The sequence below is a fragment of the Oratosquilla oratoria genome, chromosome 38 (assembly GCF_046742065.1).
Source record: "Oratosquilla oratoria isolate Oo_2021 chromosome 38, ASM4674206v1, whole genome shotgun sequence".
Classification (NCBI taxonomy): Eukaryota; Metazoa; Arthropoda; class Malacostraca; order Stomatopoda; family Squillidae; genus Oratosquilla; species Oratosquilla oratoria.
This window is the reverse complement of record NC_134814.1, coordinates 35,960,776-35,980,775: the sequence shown is the minus strand read 5'-3', so window position 1 is coordinate 35,980,775 and position 20,000 is coordinate 35,960,776. Positions and strand designations below refer to the sequence as shown.

At 43.8% G+C, this 20,000-nt stretch overlaps 1 pseudogene; it reads left to right on the top strand.

Annotated features, from left to right (window-relative positions):
• The window catches only part of LOC143019767 (uncharacterized), a 5,385-nt pseudogene extending 1,205 nt beyond the window's left edge, over positions 1 to 4,180 (top strand).
• Positions 4,181 to 20,000: the final 15,820 nt, after the last annotated feature.

Genomic DNA, 20,000 nt, shown 5'->3' with positions numbered 1-20,000 from the left:
TCCTTCATACAGTCTCCTCTTAGCATCCATTCCCAAATGTCTATTCCTCATTACATTTTTTAAACCACCAAGGCATTTACTCGCTTCTCTCAATCTACATTCTACCTCCACCTTTTCCTGCCACATTTGCACCCAAATATCTAAAACTATCCACTTCCTCCAGTTGCTCTCCCTTAATGCTCACTTCCAGATTACTGCCACTTTCACCCCTTGTACATCTCATCACCTTACTTTTACCCACATTTATCTTCAGCTTTCTTCTATCACACACTCTCCCAAACTCTGTCACCAAATTCCTCAATCCCTCCTCCGATCCTGCCACAAGCGCAGTGTCGTCCGCAAAGAACAGCTGGCTCACCTCCCACTTTTCTCCATTTTCCTTAACCATCTCCAATCCCTGACCCACTACCCTTGCATTCACCTCTCGCACCACCCCATCCATGTATAAGTTGAACAGCCAGGGTGACATAACGCATCCTTGACGAAGTCCCACCTTTACCTCAAACCACTCACCCTCTCCATTTCTAATCCTGACACAAGCTCTACTACTCTCATAAAAACTCTTGACAGCTCCGAGAAGCTTTCCTCCTATCCCGTATATCTGCATAATCTCCCACAGTCCCTCTCTGTCTACCCTGTCGTAAGCCTTTTCCAGATCCATAAACGCCCAGAAAACATCCTTCCCCTTTCCTATAGCTTTCTCACATATCTGTCTTACCACAAAAATCTGATCTACACAACCTCTACCTGTCCTAAACCCACACTGTTCCTCACCAATTACTCCCTCTGTTCCTCTCCTAATCCTCTCAATCAAGATCCTCCCATAAGCCTTGTAACGTAATATTAGATATTACGTCATATGTGTAATTATGTTATAGAATTGTGTTCCTTTGTATTACATAACTATGTTCATATTTCTTGTCTATGTATGTATTGTAACAATGTTAAGCAGTGACGCCCGTCCACTATATGTAATCTTGCCTACGTGCGGAGAAAGGTGCGGACTCTTGTAGAACAAACAGACAAGCGAAATCCTGAATAGTTCGGAGCGCACAGATTTGACAGTTACTAAATAAATAGATTGTTCAAGCGAGTCGAGGGTCCTAAAACTACCCATGTTGACGTGTGTTAACTTACCCTCCTCCCCCCCTTTCACTCACTCGCACACTCACCCGGAAGTATCCCGCTTCCGGTCCAATGGTATATAAGCGGTTGAAATCGCTCACTCGTCGTCATTTCTCGCATATCTTATCTCTTGATAAAAACTGGAAGTTTAGACTCATGAGACGATTGGTGTGAAGTGATCACCCTTTTTGCCTACATTACGTGTCTGATATACATTGCATTACTTTACTTATATTTGTACTTATTACTTATTCTGATGCATGTTCCTGATCTCTTTGTACTTAGATAGTACCATATTGTATACGTATCTTGTGTTTCTTATTTGAACGATAATTTCCATATTCTTATAATCGTGTAACGGTCCCATTGACCCTACTGCCCATTCTCTTTTGTGTTGATTGCCTGTAAATATTTTCCATATTAATAATTTCGTTTACTAGTTTTATCGCTAGTTTAATATTCCTTTCCTGGAATCTTCTTTATTACCTTTACTTCTAGTCTTACGAATTATCTAGGCCCTGACCAGATAGTTCAGTCCTACAGTGGCTTCTAGAAGTGAGCTGGTTCTTAAGCACTTATCCGTTATACGTAACGTCTCTTCACTAACCAGCCAGCCCGTAACAGCCTTCCCAACTACACTTAACAAGCTAATCCCTCTGAAACTACTACATTCACACTTGTCCCCTTTTCCCTTGTAAAGTGGAACTATACAAGCCCTCCTCCAGTCCTCTGGCACTCTACCCTCTCTCCAGCAAACATTAAACAACCTCACCAGCCAGTCCACCATCACTATACCTCCTTTTTTAAGACATTCTGCATGGCATCCATCCATACCAGGTGCCTTACCTGCTTTCATCATCTTAACTGCTGCCTTCACTTCATCCTTCCTTATTTCTCCTCCATTTTCCTCACTCATCACTCTCAGTTTATTAGCATTTCCCACTGCAGCTATCTTTCCCTCCCTATCCTCCTTCACATTAAGCAGCTCCCTAAAATATTCTGCCCATCTTCCCCTTACTGCCTTCTCCTCCATTATCATCTCTCCATCTGCACCTTTTACCTTTTCTTCTCCACTTGATTCGCCTCCTCTTCCTCTTAATTTCTTTCCAAAACATCTTTTTATTATTTTCAAAATTTTCTGTTATACTCTTACCCCATTTTACATCTGCTCTCCTCTTTGCCTCCTTTACCTTTTTCCTTACTTCTCTTTTCTTTTCCCTGTACGTCTCATATGGTACTGAGAGAAAAAATACACATTATTAACCGAAGAAAGAAATTCCATATGTATAATAACAGCCTATTATCCACTGCGGAAATACATTTCCTTAGCTCACTTAACAAATATCCCTACACAAGTTTGGTTGTCTACTTATATTTTATCATTTTGCCAAGGCATTGAACCAGCTGGGGAGCTGAAATAATCTTTCAGTGTTTTTCTCACGCCAAAAGCCTCCCTTGTAGCATTTCCCCCTCTTCCTCTCATTGGACGTACTGTGTTTGATGGAGGCATGACAACAGTATCTGGTAATGCAACAGCATTTGGGTGTATCAGATTGTGAAGTATGCGTGGTGTTGTAATGATTGCATTAGCGTTATAAGGCATAGCTTTAAGTTTCCTTAAATATATTCTGAAGGTTTGCACTAGAATACGAAATGTGCACTCAACTATCCTCCTGGCTCTAAATAATCTATAATTAAAAATATTTTTCTCTACATTATGTTCAATCTGTGAACCTGCGTAGGGCCTCATCAAATTTCTCTTCAGCGGGAAAGCCTCATCTCCCACTATAACGTATGGTGCAAGAACATCAGTGCCAGGAAGTACAGCATCTTCTGGTACATTTAATTGTTCATCTTCCAGATATTTGCAAAGTTTGGAATTTGTAAAACAAATTCACTGTCACTATTCTTACCATAAGATCCTACATCAACCCATACGAAGCGGTAGTTTGCATCAACCAAAACTGAAAGAGCAACAGAAAATGTCTTTTTATAGTTGAAATATAGGGAACCACTATTTGCTGGTGCTTCAGTTACCACATGTTTACCATCAAGTGTACCTATGCAGTTTGGGAAGTTCCACTGTGTTCAATATTCATTTGCAATTCGTTGCCAGCCTTCTTTACTTGGTGTCGGTATAGCCTCGGCCATAAGGTTTTTCATTTTTGCATGACAAACTTCCAGTACAGTACCCTGAGTGGTTGAATGGCCTAGACGATAGCTGAGAGCTAATGATTTGTAGGAATCACCCGTAGCCAAAAACCTGCAATGAAACAATGGATGGAATAACTAATCCGTTTTCTACTTATTTTCAGGGTCTAAGTGCAAGGAACGCTGGGAATGCCTGCGATCGCAGTATCGTAAACACAAAAATAAGAAAACAAAGAGTGAGCAGGCTGCTGATGGCTGCTAGAAATGGAAGTATGAGGATCAAATGTCATTTTTATTTGCTTTTATAAAGAACAGAACACGAGTTACATCTCTGCAAAAGGCTGAAAATGAAGCAGAAGATTCAGATAATTCAGAACACGATGGCACACAAGAAAGAGAAGTAAGCGACAAGGCTGTTGGTGTTGCACAAGATAGGTCTACAATCCCTCAGCAAGAACGCCTCACGCGTAAAAGAAAAACATAAGAAAATAATTGTGCATCTGTTACACTTATGAGATACTTAGTAGAAAAGAAGAAAGAAGAACATGTCCCAGAAACAATAGATGCTTTCTTTTCATTGCTGGCAAATACTGTCAAGAAATTCAGTCCAGCTGTACAGTATCATATCAAAACAAAAGTGTTTTTATTAGTCAATGAAATTGAAGGAAAGTACATTCAATACCAGAGCGAACAGGCATACGCATAGAATGTATGCCTCCAACTTGCAGCATCACCTGCTTTGTCGCAGTACTCTACTTCATCATCTGCAAGTGCTCAACCTATACAATAATTTCATCAAGTAACACAATGTCATGAGCACACCCACGGGGCGCCATCACCTCTGCAGCCTGCATGCACTTCACAGTTGCTTAACCAGCATGATCCTTCTGCTTTCTCTTCATAATTATTGCGCAGTTAATGTAAAAACAAAAAGAATAATAAATGATGATCATCTGTGCCCTTTATCTTGTGTTTGAGTCTTGCAGCAAAATAAATCTGAGTAACATATTTTCTTTACCTAACCTTAGACACACAGCCAGTTTTTCTCTTGGAGTGAGTGCTTCTCTGAATGGTGTATTTTCTTTTTTCAGGTCATCCTCAATTTTGGATAGTATTTTCTCAAATGTTCCTTTGTTCATTATAAAATAGCTGTGGAATTTACTCTCATCATCAATAAGACGAGGATACAGAGTATGAAATTCTCCTTCAGTCTTCCTATCTTGCAACATAGGCGTCAGAAAAGTCACACATCCTTCGTAACTGATGGTAAGACTTCTACTGGTATCGAGGGAGGGGCAATGACGGGAGCGATAGCGGAGCGAGAGCAGACCGTACGTGTGAATACCTCAGAACCGAGAGTGGACCGAGAGAGGAGCGAGAGCGGAGCACGACCGGACTCTTACTAGGTTGAGTAGAATTTCCTTTCAGTGCGACTTGATCGTGATTAAAGGGTTCACAGGAATAATTTCTGATCATGCAATAGAGAAAACCACTTACAGAAAGAGCAACCGACCCGAAAAAAGATAAGGATTACCTTTGAATATTTTGCTCTTTGTTTTTATTCCGTTTAGGATTCCTGGTGTCAAAACATTTATTCTAACTTTGGACAAGATCGTTCAGCTGGAGAAAACTACATCCCTCTGTGTTAGCTCTTTGAGGAGTGTCAACGTCCTAATTTTATTTTATTTTATCAAAAGCAAAACTATTTTACTCAATTTGGTGGAACCTTCACTCCTCAATTGGTTAACAATACACTATATATATATATATATATATATATATGTATATATACATATATATATAATATCTCTATACATATATATTTAATATATATATATATATATATATATAATATATATATATGTTGGTACATTGTGACAAGTTGATGAAGGTGGAAAAAGAAGTCGCGGGTCTAGTTCCGAGTTCCTGAGTTTATTCCTGACCGGTTTCGCTCTATGCTTCTTCAGAGGCAGAAGCATAGAGCGAAACCGGTCAGGAATAAACTCAGGAACTCGGAACTAGACTCGTGACTTCTTTTTCCACCTTCATCAACATATATATATATATATATATATATATATATATATATATATATATATATATATATTAACATGATGAACTTACACCTCGAAACACTTAAGTGTGACCGAATTCATTATGTTTCTCTTGCTATGGCCCTGCTCATACTAGTGGTTTGAACCACGGGAAAACCGCGGCGGTATCGCGTATTCAAGGAAAAACTGGGTGGTTGTGTGTGACCGCTTCCATTGACTTACATTCTAATTGAACTGCCGCGGTTCAAATCGCTGGTGTGAACAACCAAGGTAAGTGTCAGTCATTAGCAGGTAATAGGTTTCAAACCGAAGCTATTGAACCTTCGATATGTCAAAGCCGAACGTCCCACATGAGTACACATACAACTGGAATTCTATAAATAAATGAATGTGCTCGTATCTATTTGGTGAGTAGGGTAAAATTAATGTTTTGAGAAAATTTTGGATTTTTTATTCAGTCGTATCAATACGTTAATATATAACACGTGCCCTCCAACATAGATCATGTTTTCACCCCTCTCACATTCCGTGCTTGGCTCTCGTCGAGTGCGGACATACACCTGAAGGTGTGAAACTATCGCCGTTAACTACCTGAACCTAGTGCTCGTCGCTAACGACTCGTGCCGGGTGTCTCAAGTTGTGTATTAGCAACTGTTACTGTGCTACAAACTAGTGCGTGTTAGTAAATCGGACTGCTTTCCTATCAAGGCCCTCCCTTCCTCGATGGAATACTCGAGGTCGGAAGCGGCGTCCTGCTTAGAGCAGGACTTAATGATATCTGACACTGATGACGACATTAGTGTTAACCACTGGCCCGACCTGCCTCGTTTTACCTCCTCTCCTCATCACATTCCAACCGCCCCCCAGCATGATACCTACCAGTCTGCATCACCCTCCTGTGCCAAACGGCAGGCCAAAGACACTCCAACCTTCGCCGCTGGAGAATGTCAACCGCCTGCTACCAAGACAATCAAGGAAACCTTAAGTGGCCGTAATAAGGCTCCTACTCGTCCTACCCTGCTTAACCATAGTGCTACTCCCGTTACTCCCACCCGATCATTGCCTGTACTTCCAGCATTTGCTCCCCGAGACAAATATGTCAAATTGGTTATTAGCGGGAACCCGTCTACTGAAGTTAAACTCCGCTGGCTATAAATTATCACAAAGATTTTCCACCTGCACGGGATACGGCCGAGGTCAAGATGGCTGCACTCACCTCTCGATTCATCTACGTTTCAAGACAAGGCACGGACATCCAAGACCGAATTATAACAGGTGAATTTCTGTCTCTGCCTCTCCTCCCTCAAGACTCTCCCGAAAGACCTCGTAAGTACCCCCAATACCTGCTTACTCGCTATCCCGTTGACGTGGATCACAAGCTTGCTCTATAGTTCCCAGGAGTGCACTCGGCTCGGAGCTTCATACAGAACGGTTCCCCCATCAACCGCATTGTTATTATGTGGGGCCTCCCTGAAACACCCCCCGACACCCTTGCTTTTGACTTCTTCCCCCTCTTCCCTCCGTGCCAAGTCCAGAGGCTCCATGACGACCGTCCCTGGTCCTTCAAGTGCTGGGGTATCAGTCACATTTCCAGGTACTGCTCTGCCTCCCCCAAGTGTGCCGGTGTGCCGCCGCCCATGAGTCCAGGGAAAGTCCCGTCCGGAGTGCGCCACAGCGCCCATCTGCGACTACTTCCACCATTGAATCTCCACCACAGCCGGACCCATCAAAATGGGAATGCCCTCGATGTCTACAGCTAGGAGTCAACGTCTGGCATGGCTGTACTCTGCGCAAGATCCAGACCAGTGGCCCCACCTCAGCCCCACCACCTCCTCTTCCACGGACTGTCCACTCTGCTCCCACCCACCCCTAAGCAAGACGCTACCCTCCGTAAAGCCGTTGCAGCCCTTCAGGCGCGATGTGCGGCACTCGAGGACCGCTTTGCTTCCATTGATACCAGGATTTACAGCCTTGTCTCGGCCCAAGCTACTACTGCCACCAGACTTTCCACTCTGGCGGAATCCTAACAAACCCTCGTTTCCTCCATCTCCACACTTGCAGAGAGGATGGATTCAATTGCATATCGTCTCGACAAACTCTGTAAGTTAGAACCCAGTACTAGCCAATTTTCCTCGAATCGTCCACCCTCCTCCACATTCCGGTCTCATACCAACAACGCAACAATCGTAACTAACATTCACCTAGAACTTCTTACATGGAACATCAATGGTATCACTAACCACAAAAAGTACACACAATTGAAGGCATATGTACAGACACATCACCCCTGTGTCATTTTTCTCCAGGAGGCGTTTCTAAACCGGCCCAACACTGCACCACAGGCACCCTCCCTTCCCGGATATATCCCCTATTTTCATACGATAAGAAACGGTCTTCTAACATACATACACAATACACTAACACACCATCTTCTGCGCTCTTCTACAGACCCTGACGTAACATTCCAACTCTTCGAGATAGAGATTGGGGGCGGAATCCTACAGCTCTGCAATATCTGCTCTGTATCTGCTCGCCTTCGCCCCACTACTCTCCCACCACCTACGGTAAGGGTTATAATATACGCAGGGGATTTCAATGCTCGACATCCTGCATTGGGAGATCGTTCTGGCATCACTAATCGCCCTGGTGTTCTCCTGCATTCCTTCATTCGCCAACATCATCTAACCCGCTGGGATACAGGTGGCGCCACACACTCCCGGGGAGGCACCCTGGACCACGTCCTTACCTCTGGATTGGTATCATTTCGTATCCAGTGCTCCTCAGTACCTGCATTATTCTCAGATCATATTGCTCTTCTCTTCCATTATTCTCTTCCTACCATACCTACACCCCCTATTTCACGCCTACGCCTCACTGTGCCCCCCAAATACTACCTGACGTACATTTCATATATGACCTGCATACTACCTACCTTAGACTGTTCCTCCCCTGATAAGTCATACTCCAGCCTTGTCTCCGCCACCCACAACTTTTACAGGCTTTACGTATCACGACCCCACCTCTAACGTCGCCCTTCTACTCATTCGTGGTACCTAGACACCCGTGTAATGGTGGCATAGAATATTCTTTGTGTGTTGTACACACGTATTTGTAATATTGTTTATTTATTATTATTGTGAGATATGACATTATTATATACATTATATATTATACATTATATTATATACATTATTGTGAGAACCAAGTGTTCATTTAAGCGTGTATGTTTTCCCGCCAAGTCTGAGCTTGGTTGCGTCGCTTGGCGTCAGTCTTGATTCTGCTTACGAAGCGTCCGCACGCTTGTTTTTGTAGTGCTTGTAACTAATACAATATTTTGCATTGTTGCATCATTGATTGTTTCATTGGCCACCCCAGTACATGTGGTAGCAGCGGAAAAACAATTCAGTGTTATTTGTATCGTGTGAATTGAATTTTGTGCAGAACGCTCGTATTCGTTGTGAACTTTGAACAATTTGCCGGACAGTGATATTGCGTTGTTGGCGTTTGTGCTTTTCTCCCTTTTTTTCAGCCAGGTGATTTTTTTCAGTAACAATGGAACTATTCATACCTTTCCCTAGAACATTTTGTGCGTAATTAGGCGCAGGAACATTTTTCTCATAGTGCGCCAGGTAATTTTTTTGTTCCCGCGTGCTATTCCCTTTGGCGTCGGCGTTCAAGCGTTCATCGACATCATCTGCGATTATCACTGGATCGTCTTATGTTCCTGTGTCTATCAGCTGTAATTTGAACCCTGGATGGTGAAGGATTTTGGACAGACAAATTTATACCTACGCATCCTTCACATTGGCCGGTGATCATCGTTCGTTGATTTCCATAGTTACTTTCGTCTCCTTTGCCAGTGCATTATTCAGACTTGTACATGCTTCTTGTATATTCATGACAGGTCATATTGTGTTTTCTGATTATAATGAAATAATTGGTCAAAGGTTCTTTGTCTGCCAAAATGGCCAAACTGGATGGCGTTCACGGTGGCCATGTTGTGACGCCATGATCCCTTTTTCTTAAAATCTAGTATAGTTACCCATGTGGGGTAACGGTTTATCTTGTTTATAGCTATTAGAGAATTGTGGTAATTACGTGGCTTAATTGTGAATTGACGAGATAAACACCATATGAGGACGGAGCCTTTATTTGTACGACGTTTCGCTTATTACAGCTTTTTCAAGTACAAGTTGAGATACAAATGCATGAGATTAAATAAGGGGAAAGGAGGGAATGGGGAGAGAAAAGGTGGGGGGAAGGAAGAGGAGGAGGAGGAGGAGGAGGAGGAGAAGGGGGGGATTGGACACTGGGAAAGGATGAGAATGCTGGCCCAAACGTCCGTGGGTGAAATGTCCACAAAGGGTGGTTTAGATATTTAATATTTTGCTGGCCATGGGTATTAGAGAAATAATGTGAGGCGAGATGTTAAACATGCCCCTGTTTTGTTCAATAGTGTTCGTTCCTTGAATGATTGCTGCTTCTAAACACTTCCTGCGGATTTTGTCTGGTTCCCGTATCAGCAGCTCTGCATTCTTCCAGTCCATAAGATGGTTTTCCTTGTTTCTATGTGTCACACATGCATTGGTGGTGACATCATGCCTGTCCCTTTGTGGACATTTCGCCCACGGACGTTTGGGCCAGCATTCTCATCCTTTCCCAGTGTCCAACCCCAACCCCTTCTCCTCCTCCTCCTCTTCCTTCCCCCCCCCTTTTCTCTCCCCGTTCCCTCCTTTCCCCTTATTTAATCTCAAGCATTTGTATCTCAACTTGTACTTGAAAAAGCTGTAATAAGCGAAACGTCGTACAAATAAAGGCTCCGTCCTCATATGGTGTTTATCTCGTCAATCTTGTCGGCAAACTGCCACTTTTAAGTTAATTGTGAATCATATATTTTGTATTAATAACGCTCTTTCTATGTGTATTAGAGCGAATGTTATTGCTTAAGTTCTTTCAGGTGATCCATTCTTCCGATTCGAGAAGTGTATTCATTGCGATCACTATTATTAACTGTATTTTCTTTGTTTTGATTTTGATGTTACTACGTAGTGAAGTGCAGTTCTCTTGCCCCCCATCTAATATGTCTAAACCCAAGGTACCATCTTTTATTAGTCCCCAAAAAACCATCTGAATCAATGGCTCATACTTTAGTTTTATTACACCAAGAACCCTCTGTTATTAAATTTTCAGGCCAAGACCCCCATTATAAGGCTATAGATTTTATTCGCCAGTGCGAGGATGCTATAGTGAACTCAAATGTTTCGACTGGGCCTGAAAAGATATCTTTTGTGAGATCTCAACTTGTAACTAATTCACTAGCGTTAGAGATGCTGTCTGCATCGGGCCTTGATCCCAAGTCTTTAGATTATAATTATGACATCTTTAGGTCTAATTTCATCATTATTTTTTTTTTATATACCCCTGTTGGCAATTCTTTTCAATGGAGTTTCAAACAGGCTGATACCCTCGTATCCCAACTGGGTACTCTTGACTACAGGCGTGCTCAAGCCCAGGTCATTATAATTGTTGTTGACACCTTCGATTCACTCTCACATTCAGACTGTGTAGATAATGGCACTATCACTTTAGATAGATTCCCCCTTATTTTGGAATTTTTGCTTTACGTCCTTTTTTTGGTGGCTTTTGAGAGAAGAGCTGCATCTTCTCTCAACTATAAGACTGATGAAACTCTATTATCCTTTGCAACAAGTCTTTCCTGTGAACTAGGGAAAGTGCCTTCTAGTTTTTTGTGTATTATGCAATGCTCTTCAACATGCCAATGTCCCTTGTTCTCCTTAGCCCTCTCAGTCTACAGTTCCTACTCATAGCTCCCCTCAATCTACAAAAACCCCCTCTATCCTTACATGTACCTCTTGTAACTGTTCTTGTCATTCAAGCATTTTTTTTTATTGCTGTAGGCAGGTACACAAGTCAAAACAGTCCCCTGTTCGCAGGAATGTATCTAATGTTTCTTCTAATATGACGCATGACCTTCCTAGAGTAGAGCCACAGGATAAACTCAGTTACTGCCACATCCATGGTCATTGTAAACACTCGACTGATCAATGTTTCAAGGTTTTTAATCTTAGAGTTGAGACTTCTCATCAGTCCCATTTTCACCAGCGCTTGTTTCACAACCCAAAGATTTGACCAGTAATGTTCGGTCTCAAATCATCCCCTTAGTAGCTGTTGAGTCTTTCCAATTACTTACCTTCCAATTTCTTACAAAGGATTCGCCTATTTCAGTCACTGTAGATACTGGTGCAGAATGTAGTCTCATAAATAGAAAGGCTTATTTTGCTCTCCGGGAATTGTACAATCTCCCTTTATCTCCCTTTTCTAATCATTTGCATTCTGTGCAAGGTTCTCCCTTGCTTGTTCTTGTGTCTGTTTGTCTTCCCTTACAGTTTCCCTCGCAAGCTACAGTTTTCCATGTCACATTCGTTGTTGTTTCTGGTATCGCCCTTATGTGTGACTGTCTCTCGGGTATTGATGCTCTTACAGCTCATGGCATAGATATTTCGCCTAGTCGCCGTGTAGTGAATTTCTGCAATTTTGTTATTCCTGCGTCATATAGGCCAGTTTCTGTTTGTGATTCTCCTGTGCTTCATCAGTCCGCATATTTACCCTCACCAACTTCTATGCGCTTTGACCCTACTTTTCCTTGTGCTGCTGTTGTTATAGGGGAGCACCTTATTGAACCTTCAAGTTCAGTTCGAGTTCAGGTGCGCGTTTCAGGTGACCCGATAGGGTCTGACGTTTTCTCTCTGTCTGACTCTGTTCGTATTCGTTGCCTTGCGCGATGGTTACAAACGTCACAGCTGTTCCTATTTCTCTCTCTCCTGGCAGCCACTTAGGCTCCTTTGATGTGGTTGACATTGGTGCTTTCTAGGACTCGCCTATCATAGCGGTTTCTGTACTACAGTCTCCTCCAACACGTGACCCTGCTCACTTAGCTTCTGAGTTTGCCACATTTGTAGGCAAGATTGATTTTCCTGGTGAGACGCCTCGTCTCATTGAACTGTTAGTTACCCACCGTCAAACTTTGGCTTTGCCTGGTGATCCATTAGTTGTTACAGACCGTGTGGTTCATAGAATTGATCTTCAGCCAGGTGCTCTTCCTGTTTACGTCCTCTCTTACAGGTTACCTCGCTCTCGTTGGCTTATAGACCAATCCTTGGTTGACGATTTATTGCGTGAAGGCGTTGTACAGGAGTCCCACTCAGAGTGGAACTCGCCTCTTCTCCTGGTGCCTAAGAAAGACGGATCTTTTCGTCCAGTTATAGATTACAGGCGAGTTAACGAGGTCACTGTTTCTGACCATTAGCCTTTGCCTGTCTTAAGTGACCTTCTCCAGTCCATTGGCACTGGTAATACGGTATTCACCACCTTAGATTTAAAAGCCAATTTTTGGCAGATACCCCTGGAGGAGAAGTCTCGTAAAGTCACGGCCTTCTCGACTCCCAGTGGACATTATGAATGGCTTCGTTGCCCCATGGGTTTGTGGACCTGCCTTGACTTGCCAGCGCTTGGTTAACTCTATTTTTCATGGCTTAGTGGGGGATGGACTTTTGTTTACCTGGATGATTTAATTTTAGTTTCCAAAGATGTGGAAAGCCACTTTACTAAGTTGTCCATGGTCTTGCAACGTTTTGCTGAAGCTGGGTTGAAACTCAATTTACCCAAGTGTTCCTTTTTCAAGTCTAGTATCCAATTCCTAGGTCATGTTGTAGACGAACATGGTATCCACACCACATGTGATAAAATCAAGGCGGTGAGGGACTTCCCTATACCGAAGTCAGTTGAACATGTACGTTCCTTCCTTGGACTTTCAGGATACTATCATGCATTCATTAAAGACTTTGCTTCAATTGCTTCCCCTCTCACTCGCCTCCTCAAGAAGGACTCTTCCTTCCAGTGGCGTGATGTTCATCAGGGAAGTTTTGATTCCTTGAAGCTTGCACTTACCGAAGCACCTGTGTTAGCCTTCCCAGATTATAATCTCCTCTTTACTATTTGTACAGATGCTTCTGGTACAGGCATTGGAGCTGTACTCATACAACAGGTAGATGGATGTAGACCACATGTTATTGCATATGCTAGTCGCATTCTTAACAAACCAGAGTCCGTTACTTTGTTAATCATTTAGAAGCCCTGGCAGTGGTGTGGGCTACACGGACCACACTGCCGTCACTCAGGTTTTCAAGGGGAAAAATCTTTCAGGCCGCCTAGCCAGATGGTTCCTCACGATTGAGGAATTCAATCCAACCCTTAAACATATCACAGGGCGTGAAAACAGCGTTGCTGATGCACTCACACGTAATATCCCTGTTGCTGCTGTTACAGTAATTGACAACTTCTCCCTGACGAATCTGGCCAAAGCCCAGCGTGAAGACCATGTTTGGTCTATGCTTTGGAGTCTGGTGACGATACTACCTTATCAGCTTTACTGGTACTTCTGTCCCAATTCTCCTTGCAGGACAAGGTTCTCATTCGTAATGTGGAAGTGTTTGAGCAGGATGTGGCACAACTAGTGATCCCTGAGTCTCTAATTCCCGTTGTTTTGTCCTTTGCTCATGATGCCCCTCAGGTTGGTTACCCAAGTCGTGACAAAACTCTGGCTATGGCGCGTAAGAAGTATTATTGGCCTAAAATGCGACTAGACATTACCTCTCATGTAGCCCGGTGTAGTTCTTGTGCCCAGAATAAAGATTCTACTCGCACTGCTCCCATCTTAGAGTACCCTACTCCTTCTGGCCCTTTTCAGACTGTGGCTATAGACCTTTTGCAACTGCCTCGTAGCACTATAGGTTCTGTGTATGTCCTTGTGTGTGTGGACCACTTTAGTCGTTTTGTAATATTAGCTCCCTTACGTAACAAGTCTGCACAAGTTGTAGCCCATGCTTTAGTTTCTCATGTTTTGTATCCATACACTACTCCTTCAGTGCTCCTAAGTGACAATGGTACTGAATTTAGGAATGAGGTTTTGGCAAGTATTTGTGAACGTTATGGCATCACACAAACATTCGTGACTGCTTACCATCCGGCGTCCAATGGTCTTGTAGAGAGGGCGAATAGGAAAATTCTAGATATACTCAGACACGTTGCCAGTAACTTTCATGAATCTTGGGAAGATTGGCTCCCCCATGTCAGTGCTTGTATTAATAGCACCATTAATGTTTCTACGGGAAAAACGCCTCATTATGTCATCTATGGAGTTGAAAAACGGCTCCCATATGATGTGATTGACAGCCCTGCTTGTCCCCTCTACAATTTTGATGACTATAGTCAACTCCAGAGTCACACGTTGCATGCCATTTATAACTCTGTGAAAAACAAACTTGATGTTTCCAAGGCCAAAATCTTGAAACACCAACATATTCGTGCAAAGCCTGTTATCATCGTTGTTGGTAATCATGTTTATAAGAGCTTGCCTGACCGCCAAAGTTGAATTGTAAATTTACAGGCCCCTTTTTGGTTACTGAGAAGTTGGATCCCAACAAATTCAGGGTCTTTGATCCTTCACAGGGACTGAGCGAAGTGGTGCATGTGGAGAGACTTAAGGTCACTCAGGTGCCCATACCGGCGTTTACCCGGCCTCCTCCAAGGCCCACCATGCAAACTATTCCTGTATCAGCCCCTTATAATTATAATCTCCGTTCAAGGGGTCCTGTGTCTTTATAACTGAATATGTACAGTGTTTATGTTGTTATTTATGTCTGTCTTGACCTGTACCTTGTGTTTTTTTTCTCTGTTAAGTGTATTGATTTGGGTGTGTACCTCTTTTTTAGCTATTAAGTGTCATGTCCCATACGTCCGGCAATTGCTGTCTTTTGTATTTGGTTAACTGGCGCCAGTTCTTATTTAATTTTGTTGTATGTGTCTTTTATGTACCTTCATTAGGTTCTATGCGATTCTTATGTATATATTCTTGTATTCTTGTTTATGCATTAGGGTGTGCTAATGTTATTCTTTTCCACACTTTTGTATTCACATTTGTATGTGTGTGGACTGTGTTATGTTTGCTTTTGTCTTGCCTAGTCATTTCTTTTTGTTTGCTCGGTGGGGTCACCGAGTGGTGGTGGCCGATCTATGTAATGGTGGCATAGACTATTCTTTATGTGTTGTACATACGTATTTGTAATATTATTTATTTATTATTATTGTGAGATATGACATTATTATATACATTATATATCATACATTATGTTATATACATTATTGTGTATGTTTTCCCGCCAAGTATTAGCTTGATCGCGTCGCTTGGCGTCAGTCTTGTTTCTGCTTACGAAGCGACCGCACGCTTGTTTTTGTAGTGCTTGTAACTAATACAATATTTTGCATTGTTGCATTATTGATTGTTTCATTGGCCACCCCAGTGCACCCGACTTCAGGACGCACATGAAGAAGCGGAGCGTGTTGGACATATATTGCAGGCTGACCCATCTCCTGAACTGCTTCATCGTTACCAGCAATCCAGAGACGATTTAACAGCCTTCCTGGAATGTGTAAATACTGACTCCTGGAAGCGATTCAAGGACAGAATTAATCACCAAACTAGTGTAGCCTCCATGTGGCACCTTATTCGCAGAGTAATTAAGAAGATGCCTGCTACTGACCGTCATCATTTCCCCACCGTATTTGCCCAACAGCTCATCGACACGTGGTCGAACCAGTCCAACCCTGCCAACCTCCCTGTCCCCGTCCAAGATGCTCTTTCCTCCGGTGCTTTTGCTCATGGACTCCAGTAACCTCCTCCTTCGCCTCTACAGTATGTGTCTACGAGATGGATATATCCCGCATGCCTTGACCACGAGTACAATAATCCCCATACCCAAGCCCGGTACAGCAAATTTTAGGCCCATCTCCCTTACGTCCTCCTTTTGTAAAGTGATGGAAAGGATCTTGCTCGCCCGACTGATGTACCAACTACAAGATCGGCTTTCTCCACGTCTCTTCGGCTTTTTGCCCCAACGCAGCACCCATCGCTATCTCGTCGACTTGTATTCTCGCCTCTCTCGTGACAGTGTTGTGGCATTTGTAGATCTTAAAAATGCGTTTGATGTAGCTAATCGAGACATTATTTTGGATCAATTAATTTATTTTGGAATTAAAGGTAAATTGTTAGGTGGATTAATGGCTACCTCAGTAACCAGACCTCCCGTGTCTTCTTCAGCGGTGTCTACAGCTCCTCACGGGATTTTCATCTCGGCACTCCTCAAGGAGGGGTACCAAGTCCATTTCTTTTCAATATACTAATGCACTGTCTCCCCACGTCTTTGCCTACCGTTCCTGACGTCACAATTACTTACTATGCAGTTGATTTGTGTGTTCACTCTACTTCCCCAACACACCTACAACTCTTTCTCACTTCTCTCTCCTAGGCTACTACTAACTGTGGCCTTATTGCTTTCCCCACAGAAGAGCAGAATTTTCTCCTACCGCCCTCCTGCCACGCTGCCAAAGTTCACGATTGGAGACTGCATCATCCCGCTAAGCTACCAGTACTGCTACCTTGGTGCTCCATTACGAATCTTAGAAACTCTTCCTGCCCGACGTCAACCCCATCCCGTAATTCGTGAACTGCTAGATCGTCTCCAGCGTCGGCTCCGGCCTCTCCAGTGGCTTACCTATAACTCTTCCGATATCTCCATCCCCGTGGCCAGAACTGTCAATATTACTTTTATATGCTCTGTTGTTGATTAACTCTCCCCTGCCTTAATTCAACTTTCTCGATCTGCTTTAGAGCCTCTGAAGTTTTTTCAGAACAAAACAATGAGAATCATTCTTGGTTGCCCAGTGACTACCAGAATTGTCAACATGCAACTGGAATTACGGCTTCCATCCCTGGTTGAGAGGATTTACTCTAATCTTACTTGCCTCACAGTTAAGTATATACACTTACCCCACCTCTCACCGCACTTCACAGCATTGATCAGAATTTCTCTCAGCCCCGCTCTGCCCGTCCCCCCCCCCCTCATGCCCCCCGGTCGCCGCCTTATAAGGTCTATTTCATCTTTCATTCGCAGCCTAGATTTGCAAGTATCTGTAGCTGACGTACCCCTAGGCCCTCCCCGTGGGCGCTACCGTCGCCTATGATCAGCTTCACTCCTACAGCGAAGTGCGAACCGCTTCCTCTACAGCTACAACTAGCCTTAGAACATGTTGCACAGATAACATCCTCCATCACTGCTCCGCATCGCCTATACACTGACAGATCACAACAATCAGATGGTGCAGCTGGTGTGTGTGTGGGGGGGGGGGCAATCTTCTCGCCTGACCTGCCGCTCCCTTCTGAGGACTGGGTCGACCGTCAGCTCCGTGATCACTCCAGCTCCACGTTGTGCGAACTATACGCCATCTTAGATCCTTTCAGTCTCGTTTGTCAAAGAGGAGTTAATGCTGTCGTTATATATGACTCTAAGCCTGCACTGCAGTCCTTCTCCGCTATTCATCCCACTCACCATTCTGTTGTACAGCAAATCCTTTCCTTTCTATCCCTACTGACTATCCGCGGTCTCTGCATCAAATTCATTTGAATTCCCATATCACCAAAGTGGACCGCCTAGCAAAGGAAGCCTGCGAATCCCCCGTCGTAGTGATGGACGACCTCTCTCCCTGTCATGTTACCTCACCAGGGTCCGCTCCGCTGCACTTCTACCCGAGCAGCGTCGTCGGGACACCGAAAGACCCTTCAGTGTCACCATCACCCACTATGAATCCGTCTGCCGCCACAGATACACGTACCGCCGCAGGGGACTTATGGTTCGTCGCCACAATGTTGTCTCGGCCCGACTGCGGCTAGGCTACCGTCCACCGTGGCAGGTCGCCGTGGTGAAGCGCGAGCCTGCATTCACAGAATGTCGCCTATGCCACGCTCCACTAGCCAACACCATCGAACACTATTACCTAACATGTGCCAATGTAAGACATCTACTGCCCCAGGGACTACCGTTAGATGCCATCTGTCGTCATCTCCTCTCACAAAATGTACTAGACGAAATTCTTGTCCATTACCCCCGCTTTGGTGGGTTTTCATAATAGCTGATGCCCTCCGTGGCATCTCTAGCTTATTTCCCTTTTGAATGGATGTACAATATCCAGTGTCCTGTATTATGTTAATTACCTGCAACTCATGTACTGTATGTGTGTGTGTCTAAGTGTAAGTGTGTGAGTGTGTGTATGTGTGTGTAGGTATATGTATCCCAGTTGCCTTCCTAGGTTCATTATGAAACCCCCCCCCCCCACTGTATGACGCTGTTGCGTAATAAAAAAAATAAAAGATAATGTTTTCATCAACTTTGTGACGGAGGGGATGCTGAATAGACGGGGGAAAATGGCGATAGCCAGAATGATAGGAGTGCCTCTCAATACGGAAAGGGTACACCGAATAACAGGAGGAAACCCTTTGCTGCAAATGAGAGGCATAATGCAAGGACCCTGCGGTAGGAGGCTCGTAGCTGCGACCAGAGCCGTCACCTTCTCCCTATGAGTGTGGACTGTTTGGTGCAGGTAACAGTCACTGCTTGGAATCATAGATGAATGCAGGATTTGAGCCCACAACTAAGCGAATGTGAGACAAATATTTTTCCGACTACGCCACCAATGCACAATGAAGGGGTATAGAGATGAATTAAGTAGCCTGACAGCAGTTAGAATAAAAATAAAAAAATCTTATTGGGTAGGTGTTACAATCACTTTGCAGGAGAATAAAAACAGTTCCGTTCCCCATCATTTCATATATACCTTACCTTACCTTAAGTTACCTTATGGAGATCTCGGTGAACACGTCTCAGCTGCTTCCTCCCTGGCCATGTTGCCTCCAGTGAAGTGGTATACGATGTAGCAGCTTGTAGTGGGACCACGTGTTATTGTAGAATGGTGTGGGGGGATGTTTTCAATTTCTTGTAGGAAGGCATTCAACCGTCTTTTGAATACTTCCACTTTTCTTTAGGTATATTGGGAGACTATTTGAGGGTTTGGGGGCCACTCTGGTGAAAGACCCTGCTCGTAGAGATATGGTGCTCCTTGTGCTGCTGGCGATTCTTTCAATATAAAAAGAGCTCCCTCTCCTCCTTTCTTGGCTGAGTGCTGCTCTAATGCTGGGGACGTGACCCTGCAGCATTTTCCACGTGTAAACGATCTGCCCCTTTAGAGTGAATAGAGCGTATTTTTTCTCACTATGTGTTCTTTTAAAGTACAGCAATCCTCCGACTTAACGAAGACAACACTTGGTTCAATTTTTTTTTCCCTTTGATAATTCAACTGGAGAGACTGCGTCTTGAAAGGTAGAGGCTGAGGAGAGTAGAGGATGGGAAGGTAAATGCTGTTCGAGGGCTGTGTATGGTGGTGGGCGCTGATGAATTCTCGGGTGAAGAGACGGGGAGCATGTGACCAAGGAGTAGAAGGAGGAGGAGGAGGAGGAGAAAGAAGAGAAGGAGGAGGGGGAGGTGGAGGAGGAGAAAGGAAGAGGAGGAGGAAGAGGAGGTATGATAGTTATGAGACTCTACGAGGTGCAGGAATATGGTCTGTCACGTAGGAAGCGGTCTAAGTTAAGATAAGTTGAACGCGGTGGCCAAAGGTAAGTTGGGGGCTCGTGAACGAGAAACTTCGGAGAAGAGGAGAATCAGCAGAATTTTTTTACATGGGACAAATGAGGAAGAAGATGAA